Source organism: Lactuca sativa, chromosome 4 (assembly GCF_002870075.4).
Source record: "Lactuca sativa cultivar Salinas chromosome 4, Lsat_Salinas_v11, whole genome shotgun sequence".
NCBI lineage: Eukaryota > Viridiplantae > Streptophyta > Magnoliopsida > Asterales > Asteraceae > Lactuca > Lactuca sativa.
In genome coordinates this window covers 90,657,534-90,667,070 of record NC_056626.2, presented here as the reverse complement: position 1 = coordinate 90,667,070, position 9,537 = coordinate 90,657,534, and the positions used below count along the sequence as shown (strand labels likewise).

Genomic DNA, 9,537 nt, shown 5'->3' with positions numbered 1-9,537 from the left:
AACGGAAAACTACCTAAGTGTAACCAGTGCAACTTCCACCACCACGGTCTCTGCCGTGACCTTCAATGCACCAGGTGCAATAAGAAGGGTCATACAGCCCGCTATTGCAAGGAGCCAACCCAACAATCCGCCCCCACTGCTAACACCGAAGTAAACCGCCCCTGCTTTGAGTGCGGAGACATAGGGCACTACCGCAGGAACTGCCCGAAGGCAAACAATAGGAATACCGGCGGAAGAGGCCGAGTCTTCGCATTGGGGCAAGATGAAGCCATTGCGGACCCCACTGTGGTCACAGGTACGTTTCTTCTCGATGACTCGTATGCATGCATTTTGTTTGATAGTGGAGCGGAAAGGAGTTTTGTGAGTCACGACTTTAAAAGCATGCTAAAACCAATACCACAATCATTAGGTGAACCATTTATAGTAGAAATGGCCAACGGGAAAACCGAAGGCACTAAGGAGATATATTTAAACTGCACCCTAACTCTAAACGATAATCTCTTTCAAATAAACCTCATGCCAGTCTCGATTAAGAGTTTCGATGTCATCATTGGCATGGATTGGCTGAGTTCACATCGTGCGGACATTTTATGTTACGATAAGGCCGTTCGCCTTAATCTGCCAACCGGCGAAACCTTCCTTGTCTTGGGCGACAAAACTAGTATAACTCTTAATATCATCTCAAGTATCCAAGATCGGAAGTACCTACGCAAGGAGTATCACGCATTTTTAGCACATGTTGTTGATGTGAAACGCGAAGTCCAAGACATCAAGAATGTGCCCGATGTATGCGATTTTCCCGACATCTTTCCCGAGGATCTTCCAGGAATACCACCCGCAAGACAAGTTGAATTCAGAATCGATCTAGTCCCCGGAGCTACCCCAGTAGCCAAAGCACCCTATCGGTTAGCCCCGACAGAGATGCAGGAGCTATCCAGTCAACTGAATGAACTACTTGGAAAAGGATTCATCAGGCCAAGCTTCTCGCCAAGGGGAGCACCCGTGTTGTTCGTGAAAAAGAAAGATGGATCGTTCAGGATGTGCCGAGAACTCAACAAGCTTACCATCAAGAACCGATACCCCCTACCCCGAATCGACGACTTATTCGACCAACTCCAAGGAGCCAACTACTTCTCCAAGATCGATCTAAGGTCGGGATATCACCAGCTGCGTGTCCTAGAGAGTGATGTTCCCAAGAAGGCCTTCCGAACGAGATACGGACATTATGAGTTCGTAGTAATGCCGTTCGGACTAACCAATGCCCCGGCCGTATTTATGGATCTAATGAATCGGGTATGTCGTCCATTCTTAGACAAATTTGTGATAGTATTCATAGACGATATACTCATTTATTCAAAGAATAAAGAGGAACATAGTCAACACCTGAGGCAAGTCTTAGAGACGCTGCGAACGGAGAGACTTTATGAAAAATTCTCAAAATGTGAGTTTTGGATTAGAAAGGTGGACTTCCTCGGTCACGTAGTCAGCGAGGAAGGAATCCACGTGGACCCTTCAAAGATCAAAGCTATCGAAAACTGGTCTGCACCAACCACACCAACCGAAATACGCCAATTTCTAGGTCTTGCTGGTTATTACAGAAGGTTCATCCAGAATTTCTCCAGCATCGCAAAGCCTCTTACCGCTTTAACCCAGAAAGGTGTGACCTACAACTAGGGAGAAAAGCAAGATGTTGCATTTCAGACATTGAAACAAGCCCTTTGCAGTGCTCTTATCCTTTCTCTTTCGGAAGGGACCGAAGATTTCGTGGTGTATTGCGACGCTTCGAAGCAAGGACTGGGCTGTGTGTTAATGCAAAGGGGAAAGGTATTTGCGTATGCCTCACGACAACTGAAAACGCATGAGGTCAATTACACCACTCATGACTTAGAACTTGGAGCAGTGGTCTTCGCTCTTAAAATCTGGAGGCACTACCTTTACGGTACCAAGTGCACTGTCTTTACAGACCACAAGAGTCTCCAACACATCTTCGACCAGAAAGAGTTAAACATGAGACAACGACGTTGGGTCGAATTGCTCAATGACTACGAATGTGAGATTCGCTATCATCCGGGAAAGGCAAACGTCGTAGCCGATGCCCTTAGTCGAAAGGAGTACTCTGGCCGAAGAGTGAAGTCATTAGCCATGTCGATCCATTCGCATCTGTCAGCACAAGTCAAGGAAGCTCAATTAGAGGCCTAACATGAAAGCGGAGATTGCTACTTATGTGAGCAAGTGTTTAACTTGCGCCAAAATAAAAGTAGAACACCAGAAACCCTCAGGTCTACTCCAGCAACCTGAAATACCTGAGTGGAAATGGGAGCAGATTTCCATGGACTTCATAACCAAACTGCCCAAAACTCAGAGTGGCCAAGATACTATTTGGGTAATCGTCGACAGATTAACCAAGTCGGCCCATTTCTTACCGATCAAGGAAACTGATAGGATGGAAAGACTATCAAGGACCTACATCCGGGAGATCATACGACTTCATGGAGTACCAATGTCCATAATCTCAGATAGAGACAACAGATTCACTTCCAGATTCTGGTAATCACTGCAAAAATCCATGGGGACAAGGTTGGATATGAGTACGGCATACCACCCACAAACTGATGGACAAAGTGAGAGGACGATCCAAACCTTGGAAGACATGTTGCGAGCATGTGTAATCGACTTTGGCAAGGCATGGGATGTTCACTTGCCTTTGGTCGAGTTCTCTTATAACAATAGTTACCATGCTAGTATCAAGACCGCTCCATTCGAAGCCCTTTACGGCCGTAAGTGCAGATCACCCCTGTGCTGGACGGAAGTGGGCGACATGCATTTGACAAAAGGTCTACTCCCTAATAGCACCCTCACTGGTCCGGAGATCATCAGAGAGACGACTGAAAAGATCATGCAAATACGAGAACGACTGAAGTCCTCAAGGGATAGGCAAAAGAGCTATGCCGACAGGAGACGTAAACCCTTGGAATTCCAGATTGGCGACCGTGTGCTACTGAAGGTCTCACCCTGGAAGGGCATGATACGCTTTGGGAAGCGTGGGAAGCTAAACCCTAGGTACATTGGACCCTTTGAAATCATTTCAAGAGTTGGTACAGTGGCCTACAAACTCCAACTTCCAATCGAGCTTAACAAAGTGCATCCAGTGTTCCACGTATCGAATCTGAAAAAGTGTTTGTCCGACGAAACACTAGTAATTCCACTCGATGAAATCGAGCTATACGAAAATCTTAACTTTGTGGAAGAACCCGTCGAGATCATGGATAGGGAAGTTAAACGAACTAAGCAGAGTCGCATTCCAATAGTAAAAGTTCGATGGAACGCTAAGAGAGGACCTGAATTCACATGGGAACGGGAAGACCAAATGCAACAGAAGTATCCGCACCTCTTCCTCAATCCCTAAGACTTCTATTTTTGTAATAAAATTTCGGGACGAAATTCCCTCTAACGGGGGGATAATGTAACAACCCGATATTTAACTCTTTGTAATGACCTAAAAAGTCAAGTATTGTAACCATCTTGGGGTAATAAAATTTACGTTGATGATAAAATGCCCAAAAAGTATCTATTTAAATCCCTATTATGTGTAATAACAGCTAAAAACTCGAATCAGAGATCGAACGACTTTTGGCCGGAATGACCTAAACGAGAATCAAAGGTCTCGACAATGGTATTTCAACGGCAAAAAGTCTGGCAAAAACCGACGTCAGATAAAGAAGTTATGAATTTTTGAAGAAATTCCTTAAACACGACAAATTATAAAATAATTAATAAAAATAATTTCGGAATTTGCCAACGGAGTCTAAACGAAAGTTGTAGAGCGTAGTCTCACCTACACGTGGATATAAAGATCATCGAAAACGGAGTTCGTACGAAGAAGATATGAATTATTGAAGTTTATTAAATAATTTATATTTATTTTTAATTCAAAATCAAGCATTACCCGAAGGGGGAGCCACCGTCCTCATCCGAGGTACGCGTTGCGTACCTCTGTACGCCCTGCGTACCCGGAGGCCTTGGCCTCGGTTCGGCCACGTCGCCCCTACGCGAGGCTACCGACCCGTCCCATCCGACCCGGCTTCCGACCCGCCTGCCGTCTGACCCCCGTCCCATCCGAAGCCGAGGCAGTCGAGGCTTCGGTCATGCATGACGTACGCGTACGCGCTGCGTACGAGCGTACGCCCCGCATACGAGGGCTCTCAGACCTCCCTATAAATAAGATGCGAGGCCCTGGTCATTTTTCTCTCCTTTCTCTCACGATCTTGCCTTCATTTCCGTGCCCGTTCAAACCCGAAGCCCTGGTCATTTTTGTTCAAGTCCCGAGGGTCGATTGCACTCCCGGAATTCCCGAGAATCCCGAGAAAAGTCTGTTTCCCGAGATGAAACTCTGCCCGGTTTTCCATCTCGCTATCTTCAAACTATTAGGTGAGTTCATACCCCTACAAACACTCTTTAAATACATTTTTAATGCTTTTATACTCTTTTAGGGGGGGAATATAAGTAAACATACCGTTATTATCGTGAAAAATCTCATTTACTCGTTTATTTCAAATGAATCACTTGTTATTTAGTTCTATCATGTGGAAACTCTTGTTATACTTTGCATGCAATAGTTTTATACAAAATGTTTATTAACACCAAAGCTTCTTTCGTTGTTAAAATCATTTCATATATTCTGAAAACTTATGATTTACGTTGGTCAAACACTGTGAAGAAGGGATAGACTTTACATACAAAACTATCACTTTATTACAGACTTAGTTGAGAATCCATGAGACATCTATATCTTCAAACACTACCTTTTCTGATAAAAGGTATCGCTACAAGTCCTGTCTATAACCAGAGTCTCCCGTTCGGAGAACGTGTCAAATGTGTATAGATCTATACGGGAAGTCATGATCCCGCACCCTGACTGTTAGCTATAGTCTGTCTTTTGGGGTGACAGTTGTCATAACGCTACGACGCCTGAAGAACGTCGCTACAGGCATATTATGTTCAGTATGGTTATAAAACTCATCGGATATACAACTATTATAGTACTTTTGAATAATGAATGGGTAGTTACTACAGTTATTCATTATCTAACAAACTGAAATCTTTTAATAGGTTTATTATTTAAACCTATGTTTAAAACTCTTCTAAAGCACGTGGATTGCTTCAAATCGTTAGTCTTGGACTTTAAACAAACAACTATTGGGAAAATAAGGGATTTTTCTTGGTTCAACTATCAACGTTTTTCAATACCAACATTTTCATGCATTTCACACTTTATTAATGAAATATGGGATATTCTTGGAAAATATACACTCGTTTTGAAATGGCATTCAATGTTTCTAAATCACTTATGAACTCACCAACTTAAATTGTTGACACTTTTTCTTTGAAATAACTTGTATTCTCTGGAAATCGTTAAGCAGGTTGGGAAATCAACTTTTTGGTGAATAACGCGCTGGCATTATTACTTCTTTTGGAAGATGTTTATACATTTAACTTTTGAACATGTAATGAACACAATGATGTAAACATTTTTAAACCTTATTATATACATGGTGGTGTGTACTTTCCTTTCTATGAACTGTTATGATACTGAATATGACGTCCTCCGCCCCCGAACGTTTCCGCCATTCTGGTTTGGGGGTGTGACAGGAGTGATGATTATGATTAGATGGAGTTGTGCAGCTGGAAGTAGAATGGTTAATTAATGGATTGGAATGTCGTTTTCTAGGGAAAGGATTATTCCCTTCCAAATTTCCGAGTTCGAAGGAGTGAGCAGGCTTGTGACCCCTGGATCAAGTTGTATTCTAGCTCGTGGTCAGTTGGTCTTAGGGGTTGGCGATAGTATTTCAGGTCTGGTGAGCGTAGATTGGTCGATGTGGCATGAGTGTCTTTTGAGGCATACGTGATTACTGTCCTTACCCATAGGAGCTAAGATCTGGTTCGTGTTGGATCTCTTGTATCGGGTGGTAAGGATTGATTGTGCGATCTATTGTACTTTCGGGATTGGAGACTAGGTCTTGGTAGTATTTTGCAGCCTAATTTAGGGCAGATGTTACTTCAGCTACTACAATTCAATTGTTTACAATTAAGCTGGTGAGTGATTCAGGGTGCAAGACCCTAAATGACATGATTTCGAGAGCCCGAGAGTAGGAGATTTTCTTGGAGCACATTGAAAGATGGGCATTTTGTGGAAGGTCTGCGGACAGGGTCCCATAGAATGGTTATTCAGCATTGTTAGGATTCAGTGGTTTCAGTCATTGTGTTCAGAATGTCTTGTGGGGTCGTTAGCGGAAGTGGTCTATCACTAAGGTTTTGGTCTGAGCATCTGTCGTTTTGGTTCAAATATTTGAGTTTAGTATCATCTCAAAGCGTATGGGATGATCAGTATTGTTGGGATTTAGCAAGGGTTCATCTAGTCTTCAGTGAGTGTGTGGTCTTTTAAGTTGGCTAGTAATGGAGCACTAGTTGGAAAGAGTTGGTTGTCATCGAATCGAACATTGGAAAGAGAGAAGGATTGGGAATTCTCCAATTTTCATTTATTGTGAAGACTTAGTCGAATCTAAGTGGGGGAGAATTATCTCAGGATTTAGAAGCAAGAGCAATTTGAAACTAGGATAAGTTTCGCATTTCTGTCAGGGAGAAAGGCAGCCCAAGTGGCTGTTAGGTTTGAGGGTCGTGTGAGTTGGGAGTTCGGTAAAACTCCCCAGAGTGTAAATCGTGTTTCCTTGGTGCTTGATAGCAGAAATTATGTAATGAGTTTGGGGTTCCATTCATGTTGAAGACTCTGTATGTAATCCGTTAGATCTAGCAGTCAGATAGTGAGGGAAGTGTTGTGACACTGCAGGAGGACCCGTAGCATTCACAAATTCTTTCAGATGATTAGGAGATATGAGCATATTTATTCATATATTTTGTATAGATTATTGATACTTTTTGGCTAATTTATTTTAATTATGGAACAAAAGGTGCATAATCATGTTTGAATTATGTTTTCAGTTCAAAAGGAGTGCTTGGAAGCAAAAAGGAAGCTGGAATGGCTATTGGGAGTTTGGGAATCAAAGAACAAAGAAAAGAGCCAAAAATAACAAGGAACTTGGCGAGTTGACCCTTGACTCGACGAGTTCCCATGAAGGTTCTCGAAGCAAGAAGAATCCTTACCTTTTCGGCGATGGGAATTTAATGAGGGACTCGACGAGTCACCCCATGGACTCGACGAGTCGCCTCTAACCTATAAAAAGAGACTTCCTGATCATAACCCGATTTCCTGGAATGAACTCCTGGAGAGAAGCAACGATTAGAAGACGTATTCAAGTGCTGGGAGTCAGAGAATAAACCCTAGATCCAATTGTGAGAAGATTAAGGCAAAATTCAAGTTTACTTTTATTATTCTTTAAGTTGAACCATGTTTGATTTACTAGAATTCGTTTTTCACTTTAGTTTTGCTGTAATCATGAACTAAACCTATTTCCTTCTGTTTAGGAAAGACAAAGTTTGTGATTATGTGTTGATTTTATGATTTGGATTATCTTTATTTGGTGATTTGTTTTGTTAAGCATGTTAAAGACCCTTATGTGTTAGTTATTACTATTCCCTGTTAATTAATCAGTAATTAAGTTGCATGACAATCTCTTAATTGCTAATCTTATATGATTTTTGGTTATATGCCTAGGAATAGGGAACGTGAAACTAGGGTTAATAGAGAATAGGAAAACTAATGTATGAGCTTGTGTGACGAACCATCAGCAAGAGGTTAATTGAAAGACCAATTCAATTAACCATTACAAGTCTTAGTTAACCCGAATAAATATTCCAGGAGATTCATTAATTTAGACAACTGGCCACTGCTTAGATTAATTAGTTTTCTAAGGATTAGTAATAGCGAACGTGAACCTAATCATCTTAATCGGCAGCCAAAGACAGATTAATCCATTGCACTTTTCATAAAATCAACCATAGGATCAAATGATTCAACCCTAAATAGAAGTCTTCTTTATTATTGAATTTAGTTGATTCTTGCTTATTTAGTCGATAGTTTAAATTTTAGTTAAATGTTTAAGTTTCTAGTCTTGCAAAAGTAGAGAAAACTCTTCATTTTATTATTTGTTTTTTTAGATAATACTAGTAGTTAGTTTAATCTGCCGTTCCCTGTGTTTGATACCCTACTTACCTGAACTAAGCTGCTAATCGATAGGTACACTGCCTTTCGTGTGTTTGTCTTTGTGATTAAGTTAGTAGGATTAAAACTAGTTGGTTTTACACACATCATGTTTTTGGCGCCGTTGCCGGGGAACGGTTCTAACTTTGAATTGATTACTATTGTTATCGATCCCTTGTGTGAGATTTTTCTTACACAAGGTTATTGTTTTTATTAGATTTAGCATTAGGATTGAGTTCGTAGTAGTAGTTTTTAGGAAATTTCGTTTAAATTTTTTAGCTGTGTTTGCACTCGACTCGCCGAGTCCCTTCGTACAGACTCGACGAGTCCATCGCTGAATAGAAAACTTTTAGTTTTATTTTATATTTTTTGTTCTTTTTATGCATTTTTTTTGTTTGCAGTTGGTACATGACCAGAGGATCCAATACACCTCTAGTTCCTCCACTTGAAGATCTGGAGTCTGCTTTAAAGAGGAACAAGGGAAAAGCTGTTGGAGACTCCACTTCTTCGAAAAGTTCTCCTTTGAAGAATCTAAAGTCCGTTTTCAGCAAAAAGAAGAGCAACAAATCAGGAACATCCAACACTTCTTCTTTGGGAAACGAAGACCCAATCAAGGAAGATACCATGAACGAGTCCGAAAGGGAAGAAAGAGAATTTGGAGAAGACAACAATCTAGAAGGTGACTTGGAAAACACCATAGCGAACATTGATGAAGTTCCCATGGGTGAATGGAAGAAGAGGATACGAGATGACACCGGGTCGGGGCTTGTGCCACTTTTGAGCTCAAGGGTTACATACTCGCTCAACTCAAGGAGATACCCTTTTTCTGAAAAGACCACGAAGATGCTTATAAACACTTGGATGAAGTCAATGATGTAGCTGATTACTTTAATGTTCCAAATGTGCCTCGTGAGACCCAGCTGCTTCGCATGCTTCCAATTACATTAAAAGGCACTGCAAAAGATTGGCTCAAGTCACTCCCTCCCGGATCCATCACTACATGGGCTAAAATGAAAGAAGAATTCATTGAGCAGTTTTGCTCACCTTCTAAAATTGCCAAGTGAAAGAAAGCTATAGCCAACTTTGAACAAAAACTCGGAGAGTCCCTTTATAAGGCATGGGAAAGGTACAAAAGTTTATTAAGGAATTGTCCACACCATGACCTTAATAGCCAACAAGAAGTCTCCATCTTTTATGATGGAGTCAATGTTACAACAAGGAAATTACTTGACTCGCAAGGCCCGCTCACAAAGAAGCCACCCCCTCTGATCAAGGAATTAATTGAGGAGTTCTTTAAACATTATAGAGAATATCACAACCCACGAAATGAAATAAGTAGGGGGGTATTGAACACGATCAACGATAGCATGGCGACAATGATG

General features: G+C 41.4%; 1 non-coding gene across 1 annotated transcript; it reads right to left on the bottom strand.

Annotated features, from left to right (window-relative positions):
• Positions 1–9,213: 9,213 nt before the first annotated feature.
• On the bottom strand, positions 9,214–9,320 carry LOC111887374 (small nucleolar RNA R71). The gene has a single exon (XR_002848740.1). It is a non-coding gene; the product is annotated as a small nucleolar RNA R71 (small nucleolar RNA).
• Positions 9,321–9,537: the final 217 nt, after the last annotated feature.